General features: G+C 45.0%; 1 protein-coding gene across 1 annotated transcript in view; it reads right to left on the bottom strand.

Annotated features, from left to right (window-relative positions):
- The window catches only part of LOC140715543 (scavenger receptor cysteine-rich type 1 protein M130-like), a 70,575-nt gene extending 56,239 nt beyond the window's left edge, over positions 1-14,336 (bottom strand). The window contains exon 1 of the mRNA XM_073027898.1: positions 14,227-14,336. The gene's annotated coding sequence lies outside the window, so the exon portion shown is untranslated. The remainder of the gene's footprint in view (positions 1-14,226) is intronic.
- Between the last annotated feature and the right edge of the window lie 7,014 nt (positions 14,337-21,350).

The following is a 21,350-nucleotide window of genomic DNA, read 5'->3' as shown; positions in this document are numbered from 1 at the left end:
ATGTTTAATCGGAATAGACACGCAGCTGAGCCCACTATAAATATTTATAGAAATGTCCATGCCGAAAACATTTCAGCTGCCTACTCACAGCGACCTGCACCTGGCCCATAGCCTCCATACCCCTAACATCAATGTGCCTGAGAAAATTTCTCTTAATCGCTGAAATCGAGCTTGTATGCACCACTTGTGCTGGTAGCTCATACCACACCATCACGACCCTCTGAATGAAGAGGTTTCCCCTCACGTTTCCCTTAAGTTTTTCACCTTTCATTCTTAACCTGTGGTTGCAGTTCCACCCAACCTCAGTGGAACAAGCTTGCTTGCATTACCTTATTAATAACCCTCATAATTTTGTACAACTCTATCAAATCTCTTTTCAATCTTCCACTTTCTAAAGCATAAAGTCCTAACCTGTTCAATCTTTCTTTATAACTCAGGTTTACCTGACCCAGCAACATCCTTCAAAATATAATCTGTACTCTTTCAACCTTATTGACACCTTTCCTGTAGATAGGTAACTATGACTGCACAAAATACTCCAAATTAGTCCTCACCAACGTCTTATACAGCTTCAACATGACATCCCACTTCGTCTACTCAATACATTGATTTATGAAGGCCAATGTGCCAAAAGCTTTCTTTGCGACATTATCTACCTGTGACGCCTCTTTCAAGGAACTATGGGCCCGTATTCCTAAATCAGTTTGTTCTACCACACTCCTCAGTGCCCCAACCATTCACTGTGTAAGATAGTTCATCAAAATACACATAAACTCCAAACCAACTGCAACAAATTCTTCAGAATAAGCACACAACACAAACCGGGAAGAAATGGCTCCGCGGATTATAGACACAGTGGAGCCCAGTGCGAGTGTTTCATGCGAATAACTGAACCCATTGCACGTATTACCAGAATATACACACAATCCGAAAACGGAAAATGCTTCAACAGAAAATGCGCAGAAGAAAACTCACTGAAAATGTCAAATTCTGAACATACACTCAGTCTTCCTATTCCTGAACCCCTACTCCCACAGAACCCCTTCGGAAGCCCTCACCCAACCCTGTCTTTGTAAATCCCTCCGACCCAACAATCTCACTTCGTTTTAAAACATTTTAAATTCTAGTGTTCGAAAACTGCGGCGCTGAATGTCCGTCTTTGAGGTGTAGGTGTGTGTGTGTGTGTGTGTGTGTGTGTGTGTGTGTGTGTGTGTGTGTGTGTGTGTGTGTGTGTGTGTGTGTGTGTGTGTGTGTGTGTGTGTGTGTGTGTGTGTGTGTGTGTGTCTGCGCGTCTTCATCCTCTCCCCGGACTCTCCTGCATCCTTACGCGTCCCAAAGTCGTGTGCGGGATGGGCGGTTAAATGGCGGCTAGATAGGCCTTTGTTGCAGGTGGATGGCAGTGCGATTGCGAGAGAGTAGGGAATACATGGGGAATCAGGAGTGAGGAACTAGTGAAAGTACAGGACGGATGCTGGATGCAAAGGATCTTGTGCTTTCCAGGCGTATCTGACGAATAAACTCTTCTCGTATACCACCGGACGAAACGTGTCTAGGCGTCATCCCTGATGAAGATGGCGGAGTTTGTCATCAAAGCAACGGTTGAAATTGATACCTGTACTCGGCTGGATCCCCAAGTAAAGTTTGTTCTTCAGATAATGGATGGTCTGCAAAAGGGCCCTTATCCATGTTGTATGACTCCATGACCCCGAAGCGTTACTTTATTAATGTGATAAGTTATAGCAGATGAATTATGCCTTTCGGCCATCCTGCCTACTCCGCTATTTCATCATGGCTGATTATTTTATTCCTCTGAACCCTATTCTCTTGCCTTCTCCATATAGTATTTCGCGCTCTTACTAATCATGAACCTATTGACCTCATGGAACTGCCCATTACGCCGCTGGCGGTTAGACCGACATTGAAAGACCGCTATTTCTGGTGGTGTTCAGGTCTTCCTTATGTATTTCACTAATGTCAGTCGTGCAAGTCCCGTACGGAGACTCGGGAATGCCACTGCAATTAGATGTAGAAGGAGTCGTCATTGCTGTTTCCGTGACGTTGATGTTTACTAATTAGGGCTGTTCGTACTGAAAAGAACCCCTTGAATCTGGAGGAGCAGTGGACCACTTTTAGTCTGGCCTGTACTCTTTGACCTGTTTGACATGGGTGACCCTACCAATTACACCAGAAGATAGAGGAGAAGAATTATGCTGTCATTCTACCATGACTTCTTTATTGTTCCTCTCATAGCATTTGATGCCCTTATTAATCAAGAACCTATCAACTTCATGGGACTGCCTATTGCGCTGTTGACGTTTAGGGCAGCAGTGCAAGTCACCCAGGTCTTCCTTCATCATTTCAGTAGCTTCCTCTTGAATTTCACTATATTCAGTCATGCAAGCCCCGTGTGGAGTCTCAGGAATACCAATGTGGTATGATGTAGAAATAATCTTCACTGCTCTTTCCGTAACAATGCTGTTTTCCGGTCAGGGTTGTTAGTTCTAAGCTGAATCCCCTGAAGCTGGAGAGCCAGAGGGCCACTATTAGTCTGACCTCTATCTTTTGACCTGTTTGGCATGGGTGACCCTACCAAGAGCCAAAGCGCAAAGTCCTAACTTCAGCCAACATAGCCAACATGGCCAAGTTATTGAGACCCGCAAGCCTTCAAACTAAGACAAGGTCGTGGTCCTCTTGGAGGCTATTATCCTCAATATATTTCAATATATTAAGTGACTTGACTTCCACAGTCGTCTGTGGCAATGAATTCCACAGATTAGCCTCCCTCTGGCTAAAGAAGCTCATCCTCATCTCTGTTCTAAAGGAACGTCTTGGTATGCTGAGGTTGTGTTCTCTGGTCCAAGACTCCCTCACGATTGGAAACGTTCTCTCCACGTTCTTGCTATCTCGGCTTTTCAATATTCGATAGCTTCCAACGAGATTCACGCCATCCCCTATTCTTCTAAATTCCAGTGAATATGGCCCAGGCCCACTAAGCGCCATCAACTATCAACTCCCACCTTTTCCTCGGAAACCAACGCACAGAAGCGCCTTAAGAGTTTAATTCCCGCACACACCACCCCCCACCCTCCCTCTGACAGGCAGAAGGAACTAAGACTCATAAATTCCAGCTCCGCAATGAAATATTGTGAAATCAGGCACAATGTTCAAGGTTCTGTAAATACACATGACTGTGGACTGAGATAATCTTATTTACCAAGATCAATACTAGGCATTCATTGCCAACACGAGAAAGTTGAGTATGTTTTATGGGATAGTGCATTAATTCTCCAACATTCAGTTGTCCCTGGTCAACCCACTCCCCTTTCTCTCCTCTGAACTCCACTGGATACAAGCCTAGGCCAAGAATATTCCTCATAGCACAAACCGATCATTCCAAGGATTAGTCCAGTGGAAATATTCAGAAATAGGCATTGAACATAGAATACAGAACAGAGGACAGGACACCTGGCGTCCTGTGAGTACGGCCCAGACCCATCGGTGTCAGTGTCAAACAGGATGCGAAATGAAACAAACCCCATCTCTCTGCTCATGACCCACACCTCTTCGTTCCCTGCACGTTCAGTTATCTGTCTGAACGCTTCATAAACGATGTCTGTGTTGACTCCTTCCACCTCTTCCCCTGGCATCCCGTTCCAGGCAAGCACTACGTTCCATATAAGAAAATCTTTCTTTGACTTTCCCACTTTCACATGTAAGGTCTACGCTCGTAAGGCTGACACTTCTGCCCTGCGTAAGAGACCATGATTACATATCGTGTCTCTCCCCCACAACCGTCTAAACTTATTTAAGGTTCCCCCTTAGCCTCCGCTACTCCGGAGGAAACAATACAATGCTGACCAACCTCTCCTGGTGGTTAATATTCCCTCATCTAAACAGAATCCCAGAGAATGTCCTCTTCAAAGTTTCCACATCCTTTCTTCATAAAGGACGAGCAGATATGAACTCAGAACTCTGAATGGGCCATCCCGCATATATGCACCTACAGATCGCCTTCTTTGCTCTCATGCTTAATGCGCGACCTGTCAAGGCAATGTGGCGATGCACTTTCATTGCCACGCTATCTACCTATTGGCACGCTCAGGTAATTACGAAATTGGTCTTAAGATCTTTGATATTTACTGTGAGCATTCTTTACGTACATCGACTCACACTTGCCAAAATCAACCTCCTTCTGCCGTCTATCGGCTTCCGACAAATTCACACCCTTCCTTAATTACGCATGCCTTCTTTGTGATTATGCTTAATGCGCTGATCAGTTGCATTCCGACGCAACACGGAAACGTGCCCTGCGGCTAAACTAGTCCAAAGCGGCCAAGGTGCCTTATTGAGTTAGTCCCAAATGACTGCATCAGGGCTGAGGAAGTGAGACGGGTATGGAACCCGTCCCCGAATGCTCCCGTTCCGAAGGACAGACTGAAAGTGCAGATAGTCCCCAGTTTGTAGGTGAGTTGTAGAATCTGGGGTGGGAGGAATTTGATTGGATAGCGTGGAAAATAAAACAAGCTTAATTTGGTGTGCTGTGTACAGTTTTGTCACCCCGTTATAGGAAAGACATGGATAAAGTGGAAAGGCGGAAGAGAAGATTTAAGAGGATGCTGCCACGACTAGAAGGCCTGAGTGAAACCAAGTACGAACGTGTGGGTAGGGTGGGCTCAACTGTCTATTTCCATGCTGTTTTGCTCAAAGATTCTAACTGTCTAAAACCGCACTGAAAGAGGCCATTTGGCTCATCGGCGCTGTGACAGCATGATGCCTAAACTTCACCCAACTAGAACGAAAAACATGCACTGAAATAGAAAAGAGGGCATCAAGACCCTCCAACTCACGGACTACTTCAGTCGGGATGGTGAGCGTAAAGGCCGTGTGCTCAAGATGCAGGTGTATGAAACCTGTTAGGCCGCGTTTGGAGAATCTCAACGTAGTATGCCCACTTTTATAATAAATTTACCAAAGGACACAGGAGGCGAGTTAGGACATTCTAGCATGGCTCACTTATTATCCCTCTTAGTGTCCCATTCTCCTGCCTTCTCCCAATAACCTTTGACGCCGGTACTAATAATGAACCTGTCCCCTTTAAATACACCCATGACTTGGTCTCCACAGCTGCCTGCGGCAATCAGTTCCACTGACTCACCACACTCTGGATAAAGAAATTCCTTTTGTAATGCGCTGTATTAATCTATGTTCTGAATGCATTTAAGATATCCATCTTTAGTGCAGGTGAAGAAGTAGCAGAAACTATAATGTGGACAAATGTGAGGTGGTCGTAACAGGAAATCAGTTCTATGGAGTTAGACTAAGAAGGGTGTGTTTGTAAACACACCGGGATAACCTAAAACACTGAAGTTCTGCAGATACTGGAAATCCGGAACAACACACAGAAAATACTGAAGGAACTCAACAAGTCGAACAGCATCTACAGAAATAAATAAGCAGTCGACATTTCGTGCTGAGGCCATTCTTCAGGATTGAAAAGAAAGCGGAAAGACGTCATAATTAAACAAAAATGTGGAGGGGGAAGGAGGATAGCTAGAAGGTAATTGGAGAAGCCAGCTGGATAGAAAGATAAAGGGCTGGCGAGGAAGAAAGCTAATAGGAAAGGGGAGCTGACCATAGAAGAACGAGATGGAGCAGGGGGCTCGGAAAAGTGATAGACAAGTGAGAAGAGGTAAAAAGCCAGAATGGGAAATAGAATAATGGACGGGAAGAGAATTTGTTTTACTGCAAGGAGAAACCGATATTCATGCCATCAGGTTGGAGGCTAACACAATAAACTATAAGCTGTTGCTCCTCCAACCTGAGAGTGGACTCCTCTTAGCACAAGAGAAGGCCAAGGACCAACATGCTAGAACGGAAATGGGAATCCGAATGGGTTTCGATTGATCTCTAGTCAGTGGCGGTAAGTATGTAGAAAAAGCAGGTGGTAATGAAGGCACAAAACGCGCTGGCCTAGACAGTGACAGCAGGTTTCTAGAGGTAACTCCTGCTGAAATTTAGCAGGGTCCTGCTAAGACCGAGCCTGGAGAACTCTGGGAAATTTTGTTCTCCTGCTCTGTGGAAGGGACTTCGTTAAGATTCGCCAGACTTATTACAGCGAGGAGACAGCTGGCCTATGAAGCAATGCTTGGACAATGGGACTTAGATTCAGTAACATTTAGAGGAAGAGGTCACATAGACATAGAGCAGAGAAAGAATCCCAGCGGAACTGGACAACTTGGATTCAATAAGGATTTTCTTGATAGTCAGGAAGGTCGTAGATCAGGGGATAGGGAGGATGAGGAAACGGAGAGACAGTCACGGGACAGTGACAGGCCGAGAAAGTGGGAAAAGTGAAAGACTAGAAGGAGAAGAAGAGAGAAACAAGGAGAGGGACAAAAAAGCGGGAGAAAGCCGGAAGGCGAGAGTAGAGAGAAAGAAAAGATGGAGTGAGAGAGACAGAGAGAAGTGGGGAAAGATGACACGAGAGAGATAGGAAATAACGGAAAGGAAGGGAAGATATGGAGGAGAATGGGAGAGAGATAGTGGAAGAGAAAGAATGACAGATAGCGACAGGAAAGAGAGCTGGTGGAGAGAGAAAACGCGACAAAAGGAAGAGCGAGAAAGAAGAGAGAAAGTGTAAGTGAGGTGGAAGAGATGAGAGGGAAAAGGGGAATACGCTGTGAGAGGATAGAGATAAGGAAGTGGGAGAGAGCAAGAGGAGACTGAGAGACAGGCGAAGAGAAGGGAAAGGGGGAAAGAGGGGAGAAGAGGAGAGGCGGAGTATGTGTTGGAAAACAGCGGGGTCAGAGAGCATGCAAGAGGAAGAAAAAAGGGCAGAGGGAGGAGGTCGAGATAGGGAGGAAAGAAAGGGGAGAGAGACGGAGAGAGCAAGGGGGGAGGAGACATCCAGAACGAGATTAAAGCCAAGATAGAGAGAGTGGAGAAAATGAAGTGCAAAAAGAGATAAAAGTGGATAGAAAGGATGAAGCAATAGAGAACAGCGTATTTACGGATCACCATAAAAGCATACTCATTAAGGATTAAGTCAGGATGTCTTAGAGAACTTGGGAGAGGAGGGGGAAAAGACAGAGACAGAGAGAGTGAGAGAGAGACAGACAGACAGAGACAGAGAGGTGAACGATCCCAGTAGCATGCTGAGCCAGGATGTAAATAATTCTACATTGATTTTACTGTTTAGATATAAGTTCCCTGCCTGCGAGAGTACGCTATGAACCTATGGCAGAAAATCAATACTCCAGGACTCCGCCAACCAGTGCAACTACTGCGCCGCCACTGCCTACGTCTGATCTCTCTCTCCAAATCCATGTGAGCCTCTTTAACTCACAGATTAAAATTAGGCCATTGAGCCCGGCAGTTCCTAGTTGGCTGAGAATGATGCACGAATTAGTTCCAATTCCCAGCTCTCTCTCTCTCTCTCTCTCTCTCTCTCTCTCCTCTCTCTCCTCTCTCTCTCTCTCTCTCTCTCTCTCTCTCTCTCTCTCTCTCTCTCTCTCTCTTCTCTCTCTCTCTCTCTCTCTCTCTCTCTCTCTCTCTCTCTCTCTCTCCTCTCTCTCTCTCTCTCTCTCTCTCTCTCTCTCTCTCTCTCTCTCTCTCTTTCTCTCTCTCTCTCTCTCTCACTCTCTCCACGAACTGAATCTATTTCAGCTCTACTCGTCCCACTGTAAGGCGGATGTTTTAGGTACGAGGAAAGATTTGGAGAGGCTGGGCTTGCATTCCCTGCCATGATGGTCACCATTAGGCAAGGTTTAGCAGCCGCTTAACCCCGTCCCCCCAATCAGAGTCACATGAAACCATGGTATAGTCATATGAGCTGCTAATGCATACCAGAAGTCCTGGTTATGCGACCACTGACGCAAGGCAGACAGTCTCTGAAGCGACTTGATAACGGCTGAGGTCACCCGTCTTGTAAAAACACTGCTTAGAAGGCAATGGCCAACCACTTCTGAAGAAACATTTCGAAGGAACAATCATGGTCATGAGACCTTGAACGCCAACGCCATAGGATACAACACATAATGATGATGATGTTGATGATGATGCTCAAGTACATGCATCCACAGGTGCAAAGAATAACTTACTTGCAGCAGCAGCATACACAGATAACAAGATATGAAGAACATTCAGGAAATGAAACATTCGGTGAACGTGGATGAAGCACATACTTAAAAGAAAAGACAATAAATACAAAAAAAAAAACAATATTTAATAGGTATCGGATTGTTTATTCTCATTCTTTAGTACACAGTGCATAGAGCGAGATTGAAAATTTGGCTGAGTGGTGTAATAACAACCTCTCACTCAATGTCAACAAGACCAAGGAACTGATTGTAGACTTCAGGAGAGGGAAACCAGCGGTCCCTGAGCCAGTGCTCATCGCGGATATGAGGTGGAGAGGGTCAACAGCTTGAAATTCCTGGGTATCACTATTTCAGGGGATCTGTCCTGGACATATCATATGAATATAATGACGAAGAAAACACGACAGCGCCTCTGCTTCCTCTGGAGTCTGTGGAGATTCGGTATGTCATCAAAAACTTTGACAAACATCTAAAGATCGTGGTGGAAAGTGTACTGACTGGCTGCATTACAGCCTGGTATGGGAAAACCAATGCCCCTGAGCGGAAAATCCGACAAAAGGTAGTGGATTCGGTCCAGTACGTCACGGAGCACATCTACATGAAACGTTGCCGTCGAAAAGCAGCGCCAATCATCAAAGGTCCTCCCCACCCAGGCCATGCTCTTTTCTCGCTGCTGTCATCAGGTAGAAGGTACGTGCTTCAGGGCTCGCACCACCACGTTCAAGAACAGTTAATACCCCTCAACCGCCAGACCCTTGAACAACAAGGGTAACTACACTCATTCTGTTTCTAGTGTTCCTGGAACCGATGCTCTCACTTTAATGGAGCTTTATCTTGCTATATGATACCGTCGTTATTTATTGCTATTTATTTATGTTTGCTTTTGCACAGTTTGTTGTTCATTGATCCTGTTTACAGTTACCGTTCTAAAGATTTGCTAATTGTGCCCGCAGGAAAAAAGAATCTCACGGTTGCATGTGGTGACATGTATGCACTCTGATAAAAACTTTACTTTGAACTCTGAATGATTGCATAAGAATACGAAATGATTCTTATTCCGGATCCGATGAAGCATAAGAAAACAGAAGAAAACATTATTCAATAAATATAAAAGTAATCCTATAAAACACAATGTACTTATATCTTATATGCATGGTCTGATTGTATGTACATAAAGTGACGCAAGGTAATATGTATGTAGTGATGATTGTTGCTCCTTTCCGCGCCTCGTGGCGCATTGGGCGGCAAAGCTGCTGGTTATTTAGCATTTTTCCCTGTTTTTCAAGAGGCCGAGATGCCATCTCGACGATCAACCCGGCACGGATGGAAAGCGTGCAAAGGACTGGCCGGTTTCGGACCTGGGACCAATTTCCTCAAGTCCGATGCGGATGCCACTGCACCACCGGCCGGATAGGTAGCCGGTGAACGGCTGAAAATGTTGATCAGCCTGACGACTTGGGAAAGTTTTTGACTGCAGTAGCCCTGGCATCCATTTTAGTGCAAAGGGATCAAAGAGGGCATTGTGTTGCTTGATTCTAGTGATTAGGGTCGTGTCTGTTTTTTCAAGACCGAATGGTTGACGGGAAATCACTTTTCCTGAACCTGGTGGTGTTAGACCTCAAGCTTCTGTACCTTCCGCCCGATGGTAGATGCGAGAAGATGGCAGGGACTGGATAATGGCGATGCTTATTGATGAATATTGTCTTCCTAATTAATCTTTCTTGAGGATTATTGTCTTTGATGCCCAGTGCGCGATCGTCGGGCCGAATAGACCGTTCCGATGGTTATCACACTGCAGATACAAGTATTACAAATATAATCAGTATGGAAGCCTATTTCATGCCTGGCACGGACCAAACCAGCACATGAATTAGAAGCCATATTCCAGTCTTTTGAGCTGGATGGACAGGAGTGTACAAATGTCTTCTCACATGCAGTATATATTGCGACGGTTCCTCAGACTTTTGCACAGTACTGTAGTAATTTTATGTACTGCATTGTACTGCTGCCGCAAAAAAAAAAAAAATCATGACATATGTGAGTGATTATCAACCTGATTCTGATATGGCTATCTACTGTGGACTGAGAGTGGAATGGGGCACAAAGAGGGGAATCATGGTTGAGAACAGGGGAAGGAAGATGGAAGCACCAGAGAGACATTTTGAAATGATCAGTACATCAATCCTTTGGAATTAAATTATCTTGCCTGGTGTATCAAGGCTGATGTGCCTGCACCTGCCGTAACCCCACCCCTGGCATTCCTTCTCTGCCATCTGTCCCACATCCCTTCTGCGGCGCTACACCCTCGCTATTCACGACATCTGTTGAATCTGCTAGATTTACCAACTTGTTCAGCACTCCACGTTGACAAACACAGTACTGTGCAAAAGTCTTAAACACCCTAGCTATGTATATATGTGGCTAGATTTTCGCACAGCACCGTAAACATCTCCACATTCTCGCCCATCCTTTCACTCCATTGTGTAACACAACTGTTTCCACATCTGCCATGAAGACCATAGGACATACGAGCAGAATTAGGTCATTCAGCCCATTGAGTCCACTCCACCGCTACAAAATGGCCCATCCACTTTCCCTCTCAAATCCATTCTCTTGTTTTCTCCACGTTGCCTTTGACGCCCTTACTAATCAAGAACCCACCAATCTCCGATTTAAATATATCCAATGAATTGGCCTCTATTGCCATCTATGGGAATGAATCCTACAGATTTGTCACGCGCCAGCTAAAGACATTTCTCCAGCTCTATTCTAAAGGGACGTCCTTGTATTCTGAGACTGTGACTGCTGGTCAAAGACACCCCCATTTTCGGAAACATCCGCTCCATGTCCACACAATCCAAGCATTACAATATTAGATAGGTTTAATTGAGATTTCGAGAAGGTGAAAACTACGAGGGACTGGAAAGATTGGGTAGCAAGGAGATAATAGACAATAGGTGCAGGAGTAGGCCATTCGGCCATTCGAGCAAGCGCCGCCATTTAATGTGATCATGGCTGATCATCCACAATCAATACCCCGTTCCTGCCTTCTCCCCATATCCCTTGACTCCGCTATCTTTAAGAGCTCTCTCTAACTCTTTCTTGAATTGGCCTCCACTACCTTCCAAGGCAGAGCATTCCATAGATCCACAACTCTCTGGGTGAAAGAAGTTTTTCCTCAACTCCATTCTGAATGGCCTACCCCTTATTCTTAAACTGTGGCCTTTGGTTCTGGACTCCCCCAACATCGGGAACATGTTTCCTGCATCTAGCGTGCCCAATCCCTTAATAATCTTATATGTTTCAATCAGATCCCCTCTCATCAGATTCCCACCATCCCGGGAATCAACCTCCCTACGCTGCACTCCCTCAATAGCAAGAATGTCCTTCCTCAAATTCGGTGAACAAATCTGAACACAATACTCCAGGTGTGGTCTCACCAGGGCCCTGTACAACTGCAGAAGGACCTCTTTGCTCCTATACTCAACTCCCCTTGCTAAGAAGGCCAACATGCCATTAGCTTTCTTCACTGGCTGCTATACCTGCATGCTTACTTTCAGTGACTGATTAACAAGGACACCTAGATCTCGTTGTGCTTCCCCTTTTCCTAACTTAATCTGCCTTCCTGTTCTTGCCATCAAAGTGGATAACCTCATATTTATCCACATTAAACGGCATCTGCCATGCATCTGCCCACTCATCCAACCTGTCCAATTCACCCTGCATTCTCCTAACATCCACCTCATATTTCACACTGCCACCCAGCTTTGTGTCATCTGCAAATTTGCTAATGTTACTTAATGTTGTATCAATTGCGTCCTTTCTCTACTGGAGCTAGGGAGGCTAGGTGGTGTCCTTCTTGAGGTTTATAAAATAGCCAGGAGCAGATAAAATGATTGGCAATGGACTTTTCCGCAGGGTCATCATCATCACTAAGTGCAATGTCGTATGACGTGGGTGATCTTGGACTTCCGTCTGTCTGACTGGCGTCAGTGGTCGCAAACCAGAAATTGTGATATGCATCAACTGCTCATATGAGCATCCACCACCAGCTCCCATGGCGTTACGTGACCCTGATCGTGGAGCTAAGCAGGTATTGCATCTTGCCCAATGGTGACCTACAGCCTAGTGGAGGGAAGGAACGCCTTATACCTCCTTTGGTGGACACGTATATCCAAACCACCACCCACTTGTGCATACGGCAATAAATTCGAATTGGACTTTGACTTTCCCTGATTGATCCTGTTTTCTCCACCCCACGTCAACCCCACTGAATTCCACAACCCTGTGGACAACCTCTATTGGCAAAATGGGCATCGCAGGATGTGGATGGAATCCGTAGTACCCGGAGGAAACCCAGTCTGGTCACAGGGAAGATGTGGGAATTCCCGACACACACCGACAGGGGGAAAATTCGACAACTACCCCAGGTCTCTGGCACTGTAATTCACCAGATCTACCACTGCACCACACCCTCTGAATGTGGCCCACGCGCACCAGTGCAGCCCCACAGTGCAGAAAACGCGAACGCCGCCACACTCCCTAGTATTTCACTGTATGGAATACACTGTTGGGAAATGTATGATAATACATTTTGGTGAAAGAAAGAAAAATGCAAACTATTATCTAACTGGAGAGAAAATACAAACATCAGGGGTGCAGAGGGACTTAGGAGTCCTCATGCAAGAGTGCCAGAAGGTTACTTCGCAAGTTGAGTCAGTGGTACCGAAGGCAAATGCCATGTTGGCATTCATTTCAAAGGGAATAGAATATAAAAGCAAGGAGATAATGTTGAGACTTTATAAGACACTGGTCAGGCCGCATTTGGGGTATTGTCATGAGTTTGGGGCCCCGTAGCTCAGAAAGGATGTGTTGTCACTGGGGAGAAGGGCGACCTTTTAGAACAAAGGTAAGGAGGAACTTTTTAGCCAGAGAGTAGTGAATCTGTGGAATGCTCTGCAGCTGTGGAGGCCCAAGACCCTGGTTATATTTAAAGGGAAAATTGATAGTTTCCTGACTGGTCAGGGCATCAAAGGTTATGACGTGTGGGCAGGTGTATGGGGTTGAGCGGGATCCGGGATCAGCCATGATGGAATGGCTAAGCAGACTCGATGTGTTGAATGGCCTGTTTCTGCTCGGGCACTAACGCCACTCGGCCACTAACTCCTCCAATAAGCTTCTGGGCCTTGGCAATTCAATTTAGCCTCCAGATATTTCTTAAAGTTGAGAGAGTCGCTGCATCAGATAGATAGATAGATAGATAGATAGATAGATAGATAGATAGATAGATAGATAGATAGATAGATAGATAGATAGATAGATAGATAGATAGATAGATAGATAGATAGATAAATTAAACTGTTTAATCGTCGTTGGGAATGATATCTGGTCATAATAAATTTCTGAGATGTCGATTACTGGAGTTTGTTAAAATTTGCCTGCTTCATTCACATCTTCACTAGAAGTGTGTCAACCATTATTCTCCTCTGTATCTCACTCGTAGTGTGGATAGACTGCTGCTTCACGCCTCCAATGAGTACAGGTTCGATCCCGTCCTCAAAGCAGTGTCTGTGTGTGGAGTTCGTACGTTCCCCCTTTGACCGCGTGAAGTTTTTCCCCGCGTCTTCCCAGTTACTCTCACGCCCCAAAAACGTGCGTGTGAGTGGGTGGGCGACGCTGTAAATTGCGGCCTATATCGTAAGTGAGTCGTTAGGACTATTGGCGGAGGGTGTGCTTACGGGACTGTGGGTGAATAGTTTACACATAGGAAATCAGTGTGGATTCCTCTGACAGATGAGTCAAAAGGCCGCTTCTAATTCCTATGGCAATAATGGAAAAGGAAAGAATTACAGACTGAAAGTTGCAGAATAAAGATAGCACGAAGAAAAACATGGTCGAAGAAAGAGAGGGGATCAACAGAAAAGATGCATTAAGAAGACTGAAGGTAGAAATAGTAAGAGGGTAATTGGCCGCAGTACTTACCGCTGGTGAGCGCTCGAAAGGCAGGAAAATTTAATGAGCGTGTAGAAAGGGGTAAAAATAGGGTTAATATGGATAGGGCATTTTATGGTGGGCCGAGCGCTCTGTTTCTGCACTCAATGGCTGGCACTGTAATGGGACCACTCACCCGAATCTAGAGGAAATTGACCACGGGTTTGCCACAGAGATCACTATTGCTTTCTCCGGACGACCTGTAACGAGTTGAGACTGGGTAGAGATAATCTCCACGGGAACTAGTTTGATCGCCGAAAGAATGAGGAGTATGACCTTTAGCTCTGTTGATCAATCAGTCGGAGCGTTTGATGCGTTCAGAGCACACAGCGCCTGTGCTGCTTAGAGAATCTTGTTGCAGAAGTCAATGACCTACAATTAAAATGCATATCCATACCTCTCCTATTTCTAGCACCACCCTGAAAGCCCGGTTGAAAACACAGTACAACGAAGGACAGTGCAGTCTGTTCACCATACCGTACTGAATTACCTGATCCGATTGCTCTGAATTAATCTATTCGCTCTTCCCCATCCGTTGACCGTTCTCTGCATCTTCATTTCTGTGCAAGCGTGTCTTAAATGCTCCCATAACTCCTGCCTCACCAGTACCCCTGCAGTGCATTCCAAGTCACCGACATTCTCTGCGTAAAAACAAGCTGCCTCATACACCTCCTTTGCAATTTCACCGCTCGGGAGAGTGCGTGCCCTCTGGTATCCTGAGGCTCTACGGTAGCCCAGCAGCCAGCGCGTCGCTATTCCAGCTCGGGCTGTTTCGGAGTTCGGAGTTCAACTCCACGCTCTATGTCAGGAATGAACGTGTGTGTTTCTCCCGCGTGGTTTAGCTTCCTCCCGCAGTCCAAAGTCGTATCAATTAGTAGGTTAATTAGTCATTCGAAATGGTCCTGTGATTACGTGTTGTATTAAATAGATGGGTTGGAGGCCGCTGGCTCATTGGGCCGGAAAGTCCTGTCCACACTGTATGTCCCAATAAACAAATAATACGTACATTTCTCTCTTGGGGGAAGAGGAGAGATATTAGCAAACGTTTCTATCTACGCCTCTCAAAATTTTGAAAACTTCTCTGAAATCCACCTCAAATTCCGCCTCTCTGAAGGAAACAACCGTAGAAAAAGGTTGAATAGGTAAGGACTTCATTCACTAGAAGGTAAAAGATTGTCCCAATCTCCTGCCTTCACCTCGTATCCCTCCATCTTCTGCCCAATCAAGAATCTATCGCCCTCTGCCTTAAATATAGTTGCAGACGTGGCCTCCACACCTGCATCTGATAACGAATTCCACAGATTCATCACTCTCTGCTAGAAAAAAATCATCCTCAGCTCCGTTCTAAAAGGACGCGTCTATATTCTGAACTCTCACATCATAGGAAATATCGTCTCCATATCCACTTTATCAAGGCCTTTTACCAATCGATAGGTTTCAATGAGGTCACACTTCATTGTTCAGAATTCCAGTGAGTACAGGCCCAGAGCCATCACACGCTATTGTATCACAAGCCGTTCAAACTTTAAATCATTTTCGTGAACCTCCTTTGAACCCTTTCAAGTTTCAACACATCCTTTCTAAAATAAGGGGTCCAAACTTGCTCACAATACTCCTGTTGACGCCTTGCCAATGCTTTATAAAGTATCAGCATTACATCCTTGTTTTAATGAATGCTAACATCGCATTTGCCTTCCTCATCACAGATTCAACCTGGTAGTTAACCTTTTGGGAATCCAGAACAAGGACACCCAAGTCCCTTGGCGCCTTCGTTTTTTTTTTTATTTTCTCTCCATTTTGAAAATGCTCAGCCCTTTCATTTCTTCTACTAAAGTACATGGCTATATACCTGCACATGCTGTATTTCATCTGCCACTTCTTTGCTCAATTTCCTATTCTGTATAGGTCCTTCTGTAGCCTCTCTACATCCTCAAAACTGCTTGCCCTCCAGCCTACCTTCGTATCGTCTGCAAACTTTGCAAAAAGTCCACCAAATCCATCATCAAAATCATTAGCATATAACGTAACAGAAATCAGTCCAGGCACAAACCCATGTGGAACACAACTAGTCACCGACAGCCAACCACAATAGCTTTCATTTATTCTCACTCTTTGCCTCCTGCTAGCTATCCACTGCTTTATCCATGCTCGAATCTTCGCTGTAATACCATTGGCTCGGAGCTTGTTAAACAGCCTCATGTGTGGTACCTTATCAAAGATTATCAGAATTTCCAATTAAACAACATCAACCGGTTTTCCTTTGTCGATCCTACTTGATATTTCTTCAAAGCATTCCAAGAGAGTTGTCAAGACTTCCCCTTGAGGAAACTATGCTGACTACGGCCTATATTATTAGGTCCATCCAAGTACACCGAAACCACATTCCGAACAATCACCTCCAACATCTTCCCAACCACTGACTGGGTTTCCGTTCTTCTGTCTCTCTCGCTTCTTGAAGAGTGGAGTGACATTTGCAATTTTGCAGACATCCGGAGCCACTTCATAATCTAATGATTCTTGATAGATCACGATCAAAGCCTCCACTAGCTCTTCAGCCACCACTTTAAGAACACTGAGGTGTACACCACCTGGTCCAGGTCACTTATGTAACTGCAGACTTTTCACTTTCCCAAGAACCTTCTCCTTAGTAATCGTAACTTCAGAAATTTCATAATCCCTAACACCTGGAACTTCCACCATACTGCTAGTGTCTTCCACAGTGAAAACTGATGCAAAATACGTATTCCGTTAGTCCGCCATTTCCTTGTCCTAATTACTACCTCTCTAGTATTCTTTTCCAGCGGTCTGATATCCACTCTCGCTTCTCTTTTACACTTCATGTATCTGAAGAAACGTATTATTCGCTGGCTTACTTTCATATTCCTTTACCTTCTTAATTGCTTTTTAGTTGCCTTCTCTTGGTATTTGTAAACTCCCAATCCTATAATTTCACAATGTTTTTGCTCTATTATATGCCCTCTCCTTGGCCTTTATATTGGTCTGTCATCTTTCGTTAGCCTAGGTTCTGCCACCTTGCATTTAGAATACTTTTTTTTCTTTGCGTTGTGTATAGCCTGTGCATTCGGAATCGCTTCCAGAAATTCCAGCCATTGCTACTCTGCCATCATCCCTGCCAGTTTTCTGTTCCAGTCAACTCTAGCCAGCCGCTCTCTCATGCCTCTGTAATTCCCTTTACTCCACGGTAATATTGAAACATCTGACTTTAGCTTCTTCTTAAAGTTCAGGGTGAATTCGATCATATTATGATCACTCGTCCACAAGGGTTCTTTTTCCTTAAGCTATCTAATCGACTCCGGATCATTGCACAACACCCAGTCCAGAATAGCTGATTTCCTAGTGGGCTCGACCACGGGCTACCCTAGAAAGTCACCTCGTAGCAGTGTAACAATTCCACCTCTTGAAATCCAGCACCAACCTAATTTTCCCAATCTACCTGCATATTGAAATCCCCCCATGACTTTTGTAACCTTGCCCTTTTGGAATGATTTTCTGACTCTTGTAAATTGTAGACCACATCCTTACAATTGCTTGGGAGTCTCTATATTACTCCCATCGTGATCTTTTAACCCTTGCAGTTCCTTAGCTCTATCCACAATGATTCAACACCGTCCACACCTATGTCACCGCTTTATAATGACTTGATTTCATTTTCACCGGAAAATGTATCCCCTCGGGTTCAGGTACAACCTGACCCTTCTGTACAGGCAGGACCTTCACCAGAGGAGATCCCAATGACCCATAAATCTGAACCTCTGCCCTCTATACTGTTCCTCATCCACGCGTCACCTGCCAAATCTTTCTATTCTCACCCTCACTGGCATGTGGCATAGGCAGCAATCCAGAGATTACGACCCTAGAGGTCCTGTTTCTCAGCTTTGCATATATCTTCCTAAAATCTCGTTTCAGCTTTTCCACCTATGTCATTGGTGCTAATATGCACCAAAGACTTCGATAATGCTATAGACATGATCCAAGACATCCCTTATTCTGGCACTGGAGAGGCAACATAGCATCCGGGTGTCTCTATCATGCTTACAGAACCTTGTCTCTGTTCCTGTGAATATGAAATCTCATATCAACATTGCAGTCCTCTTGGCCTCTCTGCTCTTCTGAGCTGCAGGGACAGATTCAGGTAGGTCCGCCCTGGCGGCTCGTCCCCCTCAATAGTATCTAAGGTTATAAACATTATTATCAATACTCTTCTGAGATTGTCTGCCTGGAGGCAATGGTTGCATAACCAGAACTTCTGAAATGCAACAGCTGCTCATACGACCATCCACCCCCTTTCCACATGGCTTTATGTGACCCGGATCGGGGAGGTAAGCAGGTGCGACTCCTTGCCCAATGGTCACCTGCAGTCTAGCGGTGTGACAGCGCGCCTTGCACCCTCTTTGGTAGAGAAGTATCTCCACCCCGCCAGCCTATAGAAATTTATGAGGGGTGTAGATAGGGTAAATGTTAGGAGGCATTTCTGACTGAGGTTGAATGTCGACTGCAACTAAATGTTATGGGCAAGGCTAAAAGGTGAAATGTTTCACTGAACATGAGGGGGCACTTCTTCACTCAGAGAGCGGTGAGAGTGTAGAATGAGCTGCCAGCACAAGTGGCAGATACAAGTTCGATTTTAACATTTAAGAGAAATTTGGTTAGGGGTGTGGGTGGAAAGTGTATGAAGATCTATGTTCCAGGTACAAGTCGATGGGACTAAACATATTACTGGTCCCGCATGGACTAGATGGGCCAATGGGCCTGATTCTGTGCTGTAGTGTCTTATGACTCTCTGACTCTAAAACTAATTTGTCCAACCCCTCGCCATAGCTCAAGTGCTTGAAACCACGCAGCAATCCTCAAAACTCCTGCACGCCCTTCCAAAAGCTTTCATATCCATCCCGCAACGAGGTGACCAGAACTAAATTTCCGCTTAAAATATTCCCCCTTAAAGATATACCCACGAGTATTGCATTTTTATACTCTGAGAGTAAGACTCTGATGGTTTTCATGCGATTTTAAACATCTCCCCTCAGCCCCTGAGCTCCAGAGAATACAATCCAAGTTATAGAAGTCAGCGTCATAGTGTCATAGAAAGCTACAGCACAGAAATAGGCCCTTGGCCCATCTAGACCATTTAACGTTTAAACTGACTACTCCCATCGATCCGCACTAGGACCATAGCCCGCCATACCTATGTATCTATCGAGACATCTCGAAAACATTGAAATCGAGTTCGCATTCACCATTTGCGTTGAGAGCTCGTTCTGCGCTCTCAGGACACTCTAAGTGAAGAAGCGTCCCCTCATGTTTCCCTTAAACTTTTCACATTTCACCTCAACCCATGGCCTCTGGTTGTAGTCCCACACAACCTTAGTGAGAAAAGCCAGCATGTATTGCTCTACCTATACCCATTGTATATTCAGGGGGTCGTGTGCTAAGTTAAAGAGCAGAACCTCCATGCTGTGATCTCATAATTGCTACCTGTGCCTCGTGCTATAGAGGGCAGAACTAGGAAGACGATACATGGCTAAGGAGTTGCTGTAGGAGGGAGGGCAGTAGATTTTTGATCATTGGGCTCTCTTCCAAGGAAGAAGGGTCCTGTACAGAAGGAATGGTTTGCACCTGAATTGAAGGTGGAATATTGTCCTAGCGAGAAGGTTTGGTACTGCTGCACGGTGATTTGCAGGGGGATGTGAATCACAGTGCCAAAGCAGTTAGTGGAGAGGTTGTGGAGGCGGATATTGATAAGACCTTAGACAAAGTCAGGAATCAAAAGGTTGAGCATGGTGCGACTGGTGTCCTGAGCTGAATTTATTTCAATGCAAGAAGTATCGGCGGAAATGCGAATGAGCTCATGTCAGGAATCAAAACCTTGAATTATCTCGTTGTAGCCATTAGTGAGACTTTCATGCAAAAGAAGAGGACTGGCAGCTCAATACTCCGGGGTTTAGTTCTTCCTGACCTGACAGGGGGAAGGATTAAAGGAGGAGGGGGGGGCGTTACAGGACAGACTGCAAAACTCGACTACTGAGGCATTATCGGTGGGCCTGAGAAATGAGAAAGTTATGGCCACATTAGTGGAGCTATATTACAGACCACCCAGCAGTCCGAGGGACTTAGAGGAACAAATATGTAAAGAGATCTCTGAATGTTGCAAGAAACATGAGGTTGTTACAGTAGGTGATTTTAACTTTCCACATATTGACTGAGATTCCTATACTGTAAAATGTTTAGATGGGATAGGCAAGGAAATCTGTAGATGCTAGAATTTCAAGCAACACACACAAAATGCTGGTGGAACGCAACAGGTCAGGCAGCATCTATAGGAAGAAGCACTGTCGACGTTTCGAGCCGAGACCCTTCTTCAGGACGATGGGATAGAGTTTGTCAAATGTGTTGAGTAACAATTCTTTCATAGAAGTCCCAACGACAGGGCGTGTGATACTGAAATCTACTATTAGAGAATGAGACAGGACAAGTCACAGAGGTTGGTGTGGGGAACACTTTGCATCCGGTGACCACAATGCTATTAGTTTAAAAGTAAATATGCTAAGAGATAGGTCTGGCCGGCGTTGAGACTCTAAACTGCGGAAAGGCCACTTTTGATGGTATCAGAAAGGATCTGGTAAGTGTTTATTGGGACAGGTTTCTTGCTGGAAAAGGTGCACTTGGAAAGTGGGAGGTCTTCAAAATCGAAATCGTGACATCACAAGCCCTGTTTGCGCCTGTCAGAATAAATGGTAAAGATAACAAATGTAGGGAACTCTCGTTTTCAAGAGAGGTTAAGGCCCTGGTTAAAAGAAAAAAAAGGAGGTGCATAATAGGTATAGGCAAGTAGGAACAAATGGAGTGCTTATGGAGTACAGGAATGCAAGAGAATACTTAACAAAAAAGAAAATCTGCTTAATGCTGGATATCTGAGCAACACACACGAAATGCTGGAGGAACTCAGCAGGCCAGGCAGCGTCTATGATAAAAGTACAGCCGACATTTAATATATATATTATTGGATAGGTTTATGGACAGGAAAGGAATGGAGGGTTATGGGCTGAGTGCAGGTTGGTGGGACTAGCTGAGAGTAAACGTTCGGCACGGACTAGAAAGGCCGAGATGGCCTTTTTCCGTGCTGTAATTGTTATATGGTTATATGAAAGGTGGGAGAAGGGAGAGAGAAACTCAAAGGTGAAAACTGAATATAGAGTTGATGACGTAAAAAGCTGGAAAGTAAATTGGTGAAAGAGATAAAAG

The sequence above is a fragment of the Hemitrygon akajei genome, chromosome 24, assembly GCF_048418815.1.
Source record: "Hemitrygon akajei chromosome 24, sHemAka1.3, whole genome shotgun sequence".
NCBI lineage: Eukaryota > Metazoa > Chordata > Chondrichthyes > Myliobatiformes > Dasyatidae > Hemitrygon > Hemitrygon akajei.
Note: the sequence above shows the minus strand (reverse complement) of the source record. Positions and strands in the feature narration are given on the sequence as shown.